This window comes from Hemiscyllium ocellatum, chromosome 12 (genome assembly GCF_020745735.1).
Source record: "Hemiscyllium ocellatum isolate sHemOce1 chromosome 12, sHemOce1.pat.X.cur, whole genome shotgun sequence".
Lineage (NCBI taxonomy): Eukaryota > Metazoa > Chordata > Chondrichthyes > Orectolobiformes > Hemiscylliidae > Hemiscyllium > Hemiscyllium ocellatum.
Window position 1 is genome coordinate 96,500,245 of NC_083412.1, and position 12,346 is coordinate 96,512,590.

The following is a 12,346-nucleotide window of genomic DNA, read 5'->3' on the forward strand; positions in this document are numbered from 1 at the left end:
CCTCCAGATTGCCACCTTCCGATAGCCTTGCAGAAATAGGTTATTTTGTTTGGAAATTGTGCATTGCTAGGGGATGGGAAAAATTAGTCAGTGGGAACGAAACATCTAAATTAATACAGGCGGAGGCCATTCAGCCCCTCTGGATTTTGGCCATCAATTTGATCATGACTGATCTGTACCTGAATTACATTTACCCACCTTGATTTTGTCATCCCGAATACCGTCTGGGTGAAGATCAGTTTCCCCGACGGTCTTTCCTCTGGAAATGAAACCGGGAAAGTTGCCAAAAGCAACCCTCCAGCAGCAGCTATGAGGGTAGGAGAGAGGAGAAAGATGGGCAGGGCAGGATGTTGAAGGTTGAGGTGAAGCCTTAAAGATGGTAGCTCTGGCTAAGCGGGTTGGACCCTCACCGTTAAAGCAGAAAGAATTTCCAGGGCATGAGTTCAAAAATCCCGGACTGATGCTCCAACTGAGCACCCCACACTGTCAGAGGGGCAGCCTCTTGGACAAGATCTTAAACTGAGGCCGTTTGGAGGAGTTGATGGTGGACAAGTGAGGCGGTGAATGTGAAATATATCACTGTCACTGAGTCAAAATCCTGAAACTCCCTCCCTAACAGCAAGTGGACTGTAACGGTTCAAGAAGGCGGCTCACAAACACAAGGGCAACTAGGGCTGAGCAATTCAGGTCCAGCCATCAACACCCATGAATGATTAAAAAATAAAATCTCACCTTAAAGAGTGCAGTATTCCCTTAATATTGGCTCTGGGACGGTTTTCCTGGATGATGTGACACACAAACATGTTCTCTCTCTCATAACCACACACACACTATCTCTCTCTTTCTCTCTGTAATTCTCTCTCAATATACACACTCTCTAATACTCATACACATACAATCTCTAATACTAGCATTCACACACACATATACACTCTCTAATACATACACACACACTGTTTTATACTCTTACATGCGCGCACACAGTCTTACACACACACGCTCCCTCTAACACTCAAATACACACTCTCTAATACACACATACACACACACATACACAGTCTTATGCACACATATGCAGACACTCAGATATTCTCTCGCACACACTTTCTCACCCATTTACACAGTGACAGACACACAATGCCAGAACACTTCACATGCAAACTCTCTCACACAAAAAATCTCTCATGTACATGCTCACTCTCACTTAGAGTGCATGTGTCAATCTGTCTGTCCGTCTGTCTCTCTCTCTCACACACCCATACACACTTGCATTGGAAGGACTTCCTGCGTAGTGACAGCAGAAAGGCACAATCTCCTGGTTCTTATATTAAGTCAGTCAGTGGGGGCCTGAATCCAAAGATCCATCCCAAATGGGCTTATAATAACAGAATTAGAAGTTGGAGGAGGCCATTCAGCCCAATAAGATCATGGCTGACTCTTCACTGAACCAAGACTAAGACTCACCATTGGCTGTGAGATCCAAAACCAAACCCAGAATTAGCTTTTGTTTTGATCATTTTTTGAATTCAGATTGTGAATAGAGTGTGAAGCAGGGTTGTATGACAGAGGGTCAAATTTCATTCAAAACGGGCAGTTTACATCAAGGAAAATGGAATGTAATATTGTATTCCTGCCTGCTTTTTCCAACTATACTCGATATTTCACCACTATTTGATATGTGAGTGTGCCTGAAACAGTGCAGGCAAAATTATGGGAGTAGTCATGTGGAGATAAAAGTATTCTGACAGTGACTGAACAAAACCTGCACACTGTGTCAGAGATAGCACCAACTTAAGTAATGACCCACCATCCAGCATCTTATCCTGTCGGAGAGTGAACCTCAGTATCAGGACACATTCCAACCATCGAGGGAGCTGGAATTAATCAGGAGGCTGGAGGTGGCTGCATTCCCTTGGGTGTCTAGGCCAGGCTTTTGTGGGGATTCTGAGATTTCCATATACCTTTGCCCTTTGGTTAAAAAAAAGTAATGAGATATCAAATGAACCAAGTACAAGAACTGACACATGCACGCACACACACTCTCATACACAGACACTAGCACACGTACTCATGCACACATACACTAACACACATACACTAACACACATACACACACTAACACACACACACACTCATACACATACACACTGACACACACTGACACAGACACACACTGACACAGACACACTCACATACACAGACACTAGCACACACACTTATGCACACACACACTAACACAGATTGACACAGACACACACTAACACACACATACACATACACAGACACACACAGTCACATACACACGGACACACATTGACTCATGCACACGCACTCTAAGTCTCACACGGTCAGTAACACACACATGCACATGCACACTCACACATGCGCACTCACACACTCACTCTCAGTTTCTCTCACATACACACTCACACTCAGTTTCTCTCACACACACACTCACAGTCTCTCACACATACACAGACACACACTTGTGCAACCACACACACACACTTATACACACACGCACTCTCTCACACACACACAGAACCGAAAGAAAAGGTTCCCAAAATGGATGCTTCTGAAAGAAAGATGTTTCTATGGAGATTTTAGGATGTCCTAATGAGTGCTTAACAGTCAGGGAGGTGATGTCACCGTTGTGTTTTGGGAAATACAGCAGCCAGTTTGTGTGTGGCAAGTTCCCACTATAGGCGATGTGATAAATGAACAAGTCGTCTGCATTCCCAGTACCGTAGAATCTCGATTATCCAAACAAGATGGACGGGGAATATTTTGTTTGGATAACTGAGTGTTCGGATAACCAAAACCAAGGTAATTTATGAGTGCCAGTTATCTGAACCCTTCTCGGTTATCTGGCAATGCACACCATAATGCCGTTTAACTGATAACTGAACGCTGAGTTGCCTAATGCCGTTTTTACAGGACCTTGAAACCTTGTTTGGATAATCTGAAATTCAGATATTTGATGTTCGGATAATCGAGGTTCTACTGTATTTGTGTGAGCTAACGCTTGCCCCCAAGATGTTGTAGGGAGCTCCTGTTCCACTCTCTGGTAATGGTGGTACTGGGATCTTTACACCCAGCTGGGTGGGGCCTATTCTGATCTCTAGTCTAAAAGGTGGCACCTCTCCCTGACTGTGTAGAGTTCCCTCAGTACAGCACTGGAGGGATAAAGAGTATGGTATGGGAATGAGCGACAGATGGAACGACTTTGATTTTGGGAACGGACATGGATCTAGTTTCAACCCAATCCATCCATTGAGAAATTCCCAGAATTGGGTCAATTGTTTTATGCCCTGCCTGATCTTCCTTCCCATTCTGCAGCAGGTTAGTGTAACATTGGACTGTACTCTCTCATACCTCAGTTCACTGATGTTAGCAACTGAATTATCACTTGAATCCCAAGCAGAACAAAACCAGGCGCACAGACACACACACAAACAAATACATAGATACACATGGGCGTATACACACACACACACACACACACACACACCCTCACTGTGAGCCACTGGGGGACACATTGCTCAGCTGACTGGGGATTGGTTGAGTGGGTTCAAATCAATATTTGTGAGATGGAAGGAAGTTGACCAAAGTGGATTGGGTAATCCAGGATGCTGGAAGTAGGAAAGCTCTGGACCGAGAGGACAATGCAGGGGAGAAAGGTTCCTGGTGACAAAGTGCATTCCTCTAAAGCATATTAGAGATTGTAATCTTCCTCATTAACTCCCCCACTGACAACAGGTACACTCAGTGTGATCTGCTGTGGATCAGTGACTGTGCAGACCTGAACGTTAATCTGAGGCAGACCCTCCACTGTTATCACTGAGGGAGTACTGCATTGTCCAAGTTATTGTCTTTAAGATATACCAAAACCCTGTTCAATCTCTTAGGTGGACATAAACAATCCCAAGGCAGCAATTTAAGAAAAGGAAAGAAAGGCTTACTCCTGTTAATTGGAGGCAATATTTATCCCTCAATTCGTATTTGTAAAGGCCATTAATTGATTGCTGTGTTTTGGGATGTGCAACGCACAAATATAAATTTCTCTGTGAAATATCTCCAGGCTAGTATCCTGTCACCAAGTTTCCCTTCATGTACACATTGAGAGAGCCTGTCACTGATCCAGTTCCCTCAGAGGCAGCTCTCAGAGTGGACTGAACCTCTGACACTCCTGTTTATATCTGCCAGCCAGGGCTCCGTGGTTGGACCAGATTAACAGCCCCAATGAGGGAACTCAGGAGGTCCACCTGGCTGACCTCATCATAATCAGTGTACCCTCCATTAAAAGAGTGGATGCACTTCAAAAGTTCTTCAAAAGCATCGGGATATGGCAGGCGTTATGTACGTGCAAGTCCTTTGTTTTAACTTATAATATGAGCCAGGATTCAAACCACTGACAGGCCTTATATTGGACATTATTAATCTCAAGATTTACATTTTTTTAAAAATCCTTGCTGTGAGACAGTTTGTGCATTCCTTGGACCCATCTCAGTTCCTAACTGGGCCTCTGCCAATAGCACAACATTTCATGTTCTCTGCCTTTCTGTGTGAATGAATCACTTTTTAAAAAATAAATCTGGGAATACAACTGGCCTGGAGTTCTTCACGGGTTGTGTAAGTCGTAATGTGAACATGACGCAGTATACAACATTTTGGAAATGTTGGTACAACGGACTCTCCACTCTCACTACATTGAAATCTAAACTCATATAGCAGTCAGGCTTGTGTTCTGGAATACCTTATCTCCCCACATCATTGGGGAGGCAAGGCCTAGTGGTGTTATCACTGGACTGTTAATCCAGAGAGCCAGGTAATGTTCACGGGATCCAGGTTCAAATCCCTCCAGAGCAGATGGTGGAATTTGAATTTGATAAAAATCTAAAATTAAGAGTCTAATGATGACCATGAATTCATTTTTAGGGGAAAAACCCATCTGATTCATTAATGCCCTTTAGGGAAGGAAACTGCCCTCATTAGCTGGTCTGGCCTACATGTGACTCCAGACCCACAGCAATGGGATTGACTCTTAACTGCCCTCTGGGCAATTAGGGACGAGCAATAAATGTTGACTGAGCCAATGACACCGTTATCTCGTGAATGAATAAAATCTATCTCCTCATATTGTCTTAATGTCCATACATGCACAGATAGACACCCATACAGAGACATGACAGACACCCACACAGATACCCATCTGTAAACGTACACAGACAGATGAATACACACTTACAGACAGACTGACACACATACAGACACATGCATTGATGTACCCAGAACTACGTATAGACACAACAAACTCAGAGACACATGCAAATAGTGACACAGAGATAAACAGGCCCACACATAGAAGCACAGATATACGCACTCAGATTAAAGGTATTTCTTGTTACAACTGGGCACTGTGAAAATTCAACAACAGACCTAAGTCCAGAATAAAGCGAAGGTCCTTAAAATTATATCTGGGATGATATCAGAATTAAAGCACTTTACACAAAGTGGAATGGGAATCTGTAACAGTCTCTCTCATGAATTTCTGTAGAGGATGGGGCAGGAGGGGAAGGATGATAGTCAGAAAAAGGCTATTGTAGAGATTATGGAAGCCAATGGAGTGAAGATAGACATCAACATTGATCTAATTGGATGGTAAAGCAGAGTAAAGGAGCTGAATGGATTCCTTCTGTTCGTATGTGCTGAGTGATGATCTGAAAAAGCTGTGAATTCTTCTTGTACTTCATCAAGTCTCATCTACAGTCCATTTGTGTATAATGAGTAGCTTTGGCACACAATAGCTGGTAATATGTTCGAAGGATACAGCAGCCTGTTCTCACCAACTCAGCTATGATTGGAAAAGAAGGAGACTAGATAATCTGGCTAATCTTTTAATGGCTATTTAGGGATGGAATATTGATCACCCAACAAACTTAGCATCCCATCCAAAGTGAAATACCTCCACAGAGGCTGGTATCCTGTCACCAAGTCCTCCTTTGTTTACATGTGGAGAGTCCTTGACCCTGATCCAGCTCCCTCAAAGCCAGCTCTCAGAGTGAACAGATCCTCAGACATTCCTGTTTATATCTGTCAGCCAGGCCTCCCTGATTGGACTAGATTAACAGCCCCAATCAGGGAACTCACATTCTATGAGGTCAACCTGACTGACCATTGAGAGTGAAAATGCAGCAACTTGCGACACTTAGGTTGGTCAGGTCTACATACACGATTTCAGTCAGTCATTCCTTGCAGGCTTTGTGTGTCCTTAAACTCACTGCCGTTTACAACAGATAGTAATTTTGCTTTAATTCTGAATACTTGACTGCATTCTTACGCTACTGTGCTTTTTTATTGGTCTACACTACGCCAACAGGAAAGCTACAAGACAGGTAAAGTTGTAAAAGTTCTTTTAAACTGAAAATAAATTTTCTTCTACACTGTCCACATCATGTACTCCCAGGATGGGAACATACAGGATTAGATACAGCGTACAGCTCCTAAAAACTGTCCCCATCAAATGCTCCCATGGTGGGAACATGGGATACAGAGTAAAATTCCCTCTACACTGGCCCCATCAAATACTCCCAGAATGGGAATATACAGGGTTAGGTACAGCATAAAACTCCTAAAAACTGTCCCCATCATATCCTCCCATGATGGGAACATGGGATACAGAGTAAAATTCCCTCTACACTGTCCCCATCAAATACTCGCACAATGGGAACATACAGGGTTAGATACAGTATAAAGTTCCTTCTACACTGTCCCCATCAAATACTCCCAGAACATGGACAGTATGGGGTGAGATACAGAATAAAGCTCCTGCTACAGTGCCTCCATCAAGCACTCCCAGGTCAGGGACAGCATGGAGTTAAGATACAGAGTAAAATTCCCTCTACACTGTCCCCATCAATCACTTGCATATTGATGTGGACATCATCAGGTAAGATATAGAATAAAACTTCCTCTACACTGTCACCATGAAACTCTCCCAGGACAGGGACAGCACAGGGTTAGACACCGGTTAAAGGTTCCTGTGCATACTGTCATAATAATAATTTCTCATAAGAGATTTACACATCAAATGAGCTGTTTGAATGTGTAATGTCTTAGAAGATAGTGAGGACTACAAATGCTGGAGAATCAGAGTCAATAAAGTCTGTTGCTGGAAAAGCACAGCAGGTCAGGCAGCATCCGAGGGCACAGGAAAGTCAACATTTCGGGCAGGACCCTTCATCAGGACTTGGGGCTTATCAGAACTGGCTTGAAACGTTGACTATCCTGCTCCTCAGATGAGCAATGTCTTGCCGATTGTTGTTCCTCCAGTTGCATTGTTGTGCACCCACAGCGATTAACCCAGGAGCTTAGCCACAGGAAGCTATTCTCGGCTTTTGGCACCATCAGAAAGACCATGAAGATGGTGGTACTCATGGTTTACCAACGGCAGAGAATTCCTTCACCTCTTTGTGGTCATGAGCCCACCTCTGTGTTTGAAGGTCTCAGCTGCCAAGTCATGGTGTCCAAACTGGTTGATGCATAAATTATTTTGATATAAGAGCATTGGACACCAGTGCATTTCAGCCTTTGAGCCTGCTCCACCCCTCAGTGAGAGTCCTGCAAAGGAGATTGACCAATCTGGTGGTGTGTGAATTGTTTGGATAGATTGAATGTGTGGATAACTCTTCTCTGAGTTGTATTTCTTGGTTCTTCTGATTACCCACTGAATCAGTGTGTCTCTGCAGCATATGGGCAGGAAGAGACTTAAATCTCAGTCTCCCTGATGTTGAGCTGGCTAAACTCAGTTGAATAGCTGGTTGGGTTGAATGATCTTGAGATGAATGTTACCTCAGTGCTTCCCCTTGTTATAGGAGTTGGTGAAGAAGCCAAATGGCCTTCATAGCGAGAGGATTCAAGTACAGGAGCAGGGATGTCTTGTTATAATTATACAGGAGCCTTAGTGTGACCACACTTGGAGTACTGTGTGCAGCTTTGATCTCCTTATCTGAGGACAGATGTTCTGGCTATCGAGGGAGTGCAACAGAGGGTTAACAGACCGATCCCTGGGATGGCAGCACTCATTTATGAAGAGATTAGAGAGGTGCTGGAAAAGCACAGCAGGTCAGGCAGCATCCAAGGAGCAGGAAAATCGACATTTCTGATGAAGGGCTTTTGCCCAAAACATCGATTTTCCTGTTCCTCGGATGGTGCCTGACCTGCTGTGCTTTTCCAGCGCCACTCTGATCTTGACTCTGATCTCCAGCATCTGCAGTAACCACTTTCGCCTCATATATGAAGAATCAATTAAAAGTTTAAACGAATAAGGAAAGATGTTTCTACAACCTATAAAACGTGGACAGGACGAGACAGAGTAATCACATGAAGAATGTAAGTAATGATCAGAACCAGGGACCACTGTGTGAGGATACAGGGTCGTCCATTATGGACTGAGATGAGGAGGAATGTCTTCACCCAGAGACTGTGGGATTCTCTGTCACTGAAAGAATGTTTTCAAGGAAAAGTTAGAGATAGTCCTTAGGTCTAAAGGGATCAAAGGGTATGGGGAGAAAGCAGGAGAAGGGGACAGAGTTGGATGATCAGCCACGATCATATTGAATAGTGGAGCAGGCTCGAAGGGCCGAATTTCTATGTTTCTGTGTTGTCACCATACAGTAAATGCCCTGCTTTAGAAACTCTCCTGCTGAATCAGGTAGCACCTTGAACAGACCCAATCCAGCACTCCACACGTCCAGAACATGCAACACTGAACTGCTGAAATATGGCATGTACTGGGTGATGGTGAACAACCCCAATCGAAAATCACTGACATGGCCTGTTTCTGATGGCAATTAGTGGTGCCACAGGAAAGGGTCAGGAGCCACGTGTAAATACTTACTCAGGGAATTCACCATTTTGCGCAGAGAATTTATTCCTGGATCGGAGAGTGTCCCAGTGTTTCATGTAATGAGAGCTGACATGATGTGTATTTTCCTTCCTCATGACACATCAGTGCAAATTGGCTACTAATTTAATTTTTTTCATTAGAGGATATTGCTGGTAATAGCTTGAACATTGAGCATTCAAACTCTATTAATATCTTAATTTTCAAAAAGAAGGCATCCCTGACATCCAACCAATGTGAGCAGAATGTGTAACGACTCAGCTACAATCTCTCAGACTGTTGCTCTCCCTTTCTCTTCCTCTCTCTCTCTTCCTCTCTCTCTCACTCACTCGTTCTTGTACACGCCAAGAAATTACAGGATCTGCCAAGTTCGAGAGGAATCCTGAACTGGAGGCAGGTCAGAGGAGGTTCAGAGGTGATTCCAGAGGTGAGGGGTTCAGCTTATGAAGAAGGATTGTACAGTTTAGTCTGATACTCACTGGAATTTGGAAGAATGAGGGGAGATCTAATTAAGGTCTATAGGATGCTAAAGGGGATTGAGAAAGTTAACACAGACAGGATGTTTCCCTCATGTGGACCAATCAAGAGCAAAAGGTCATGGTGTTAAAATAAGGGAGGGGCAGATTTAAAACAGAGATGAGGAGAAATTACTTAGAGTCATAGAGATGTTCAGCATGGAAACAGACCCTTCGGTCCAACCCGTCCATGCCGACCAGATATCCCAACCCAATCTAGTCCCACCTGCCAGCACCCGGCCCATATCCCTCCAAACCCTTCCTATTCATATACCCATCCAAATGCCTCTTAAATGTTGCAATTGTACCAGCCTCCACCACTTCCTCTGGCAGCTTATTCCACACACGTACCACCCTCTGTGTGAAAATGTTGCTCCTTATGTCTCTTTTATATCTTTCCCCTCTCACCCTAAACCTATGCCCTCTAGTTCTGGACTCCCCCACCCCAGGAGAATACTTTGCCTATTTATCCTATCCATGCCCCTCATAATTTTATAAACCTCTATATGGTCACCCTTCAGCCTCCGACGCTCCAGGGAAAGCAGCCCCAACCTGTTCAGCCTCTCCCTATAGCTCAAGTCCTCCAACATCCATGTAAATCTTTTCTGAACCCTTTCAAGTTTCACAACATCTTTCCAATAGGAAGGAGACCAGAATTGCACGCAATATTCCAACAGTGGCCTAACCAACGTCCTGTACAGCCGCAACATGACCTCCCAACTCCTGTACTCGATACTCTGACCAATAAAGGAAAGCATACCAAACGCCTTCCTCACTATTCTATCTACCTGCGACTCTACTTTCAAGGAGCTATGAACCTGCACTCCAAGGTCTCTTTGTTCAGCAACACTCCCTAAGACCTTACCATTAAGTGTATAAGTCCTGCTAAGATTTGCTTTCCCAAAATGCAGCACCTCGCATTTACCTGAATTAAACTCCATCTGCCACTTCTCAGCCCATTGGCCCATCTGGTCCAGATCCTGTTGTGATCTGAGGTAACTCTTCGCTGTCTACTACACCTCCAATTTTGGTGTCATCTGCAAACTTACTAACTGTACCTCTTATGCTCACATCCAAATCATTTATGTAAATGACAAAAAGTAGAGCACCCAGCACTGATCCTTGTGGCACTCTACTGGTCACTGGCCTCCAGTCTAAAACACAACCCTCCACCACCACCCTCTGTCTTCTACCTTTGAACCAGTTCTGTATCCAAATGGCTAGTTCTCCCTGTATTCCATGAGATCTAACCTTGCTAACCAGTCTCCCATGGGGAACCTTGTCGAACACCTTACTGAAGTCCATATAGATCACATGTACCACACTGCCCTCATCAATCCTCTTTGTTACCTCTTCAAAGAACTCAATCAAGTTTGTGAGACATGATTTCCCATGCACAAAGCCATGTTGACTATCTCTAATCAGTCCTTGCCTTTCCAAATACATGTACATCCTGTCCCTCAGGATTCCCTCCAACAACTTGCCCATCACCGATGTCAAGCTCACTGGTCTATAGTTCCTTCTCTCAAAGGGTCATGGATCTGTGGAATTCACTCCCCCAAAGTGTGGTTGATGCTGGGACATTGAATAAATTGAAGGAAGAGACAGGCAGATTTTCAATTTGTATTAGTTTGAAGGGACTTGGAGAGCAGGCTGGACAGAAGAGTTGAGGCCGAGATAAGATCAGCCATGATTGTGTTAAATGGTGGTGCCAGTGGAGGGCTGAATGGCTTCCTCCTGTTCCTTGATCTTACGTCTTAACTTCTTATTCTACATCTGATTTCTGTCTTGGTGGGAGATGAAGTGTGCTTGTGTCTAAATTCAGTTGAATTTAGTAGAATGTGAGGGATCTTATGGAAACATATGCAATTCTGAGAGGGCTTGATATAGGGCAGGTGCTAAGGAAATGTTTTCCTGGCTCAAGAGTCTAGGACTCAGGGCTACAGATTCAGGATAAGAACTGGCCTATGAGGACTAAGGTACAGAGGAATTGCTTCACCCAGAGGGATATGAAGGCTCAGTCAATGAGTATTTTCAAAACAGAAATTGATCGATTTTTGGGAACACATGGGGAACTAAGGGATATGGAGAGAGGACAGATCCAGAGAATTCAGGTAGAGGACCTGATGGAGTCTTAGTGTCTGGAAGGGTGCATTTGTTTAGCCTCTTCAACATCCTTAGGCCACATCAAAGTTGTTCACAATGCATGTTCTCCTTCATCAAGCCTGGCCATAATTGTAACACAGGGAAGTGCAGTGACACAAATTGTACACAGCAAGATCCCAATAGTTTGTAAATGTTGAAAGCATGTTTCCTCCATGGGAGAGACTGGAATGGGGGAGAAAGGGTAAGTTTAAAAATGAGAGGGCTTCCATTTGAAACAGAAAAGTGAAGATTTTTGTTCTCCCAGAGATTACAAGTCTTTGGAAATCCCTTCCCCATATAGCGTTGGAGGCAGGGTTATTAAGTGTTTTGGGGAAGTGAGAGATTCTGACCTGATAAGTCAATGGCTGTCAGGGAAAGTGGAGTTGATGCCACAATCACATCAGCTATGGACTTGATGGGCCAAATGACCTGTTTCTGTACTGTCGGGATTCTATGATCTGTTGCAGTCTAACGTCTGATGTTTGGAGAGTGACACTTGGTTTTTGACCCTCTGTGACATAACATAGGGAGTTTACCAGTTTTGAGTATGACCCCCTGTGTGTGATAGGCAAAGAGTGCAAATGTACATCTTGGCTGAGATACTCAAAGCCTGAACAACCACCCGGGCATAGCCAACAGGAAATGATGGACTTAAACGGTGAAATTGTTTTGGAGTCACTGTGCTTTGAAGTCTCAGACTGAGAAGTGTAATAACTGCCATCTGTCTTTTTCAAACTGTTTATTAAACTGTTCTGAGGTTCGGCTCTTTGAGTTGCTTTGG

At 44.0% G+C, this 12,346-nt stretch overlaps 1 protein-coding gene across 8 annotated transcripts in view; it reads left to right on the forward strand.

Moving 5' to 3' along the window:
• robo2 (roundabout, axon guidance receptor, homolog 2 (Drosophila)) overlaps positions 1-12,346 on the forward strand; it is an 895,654-nt gene that overhangs the window by 454,653 nt on the left and 428,655 nt on the right. The gene's annotated exons all lie outside the window — the stretch shown is intronic.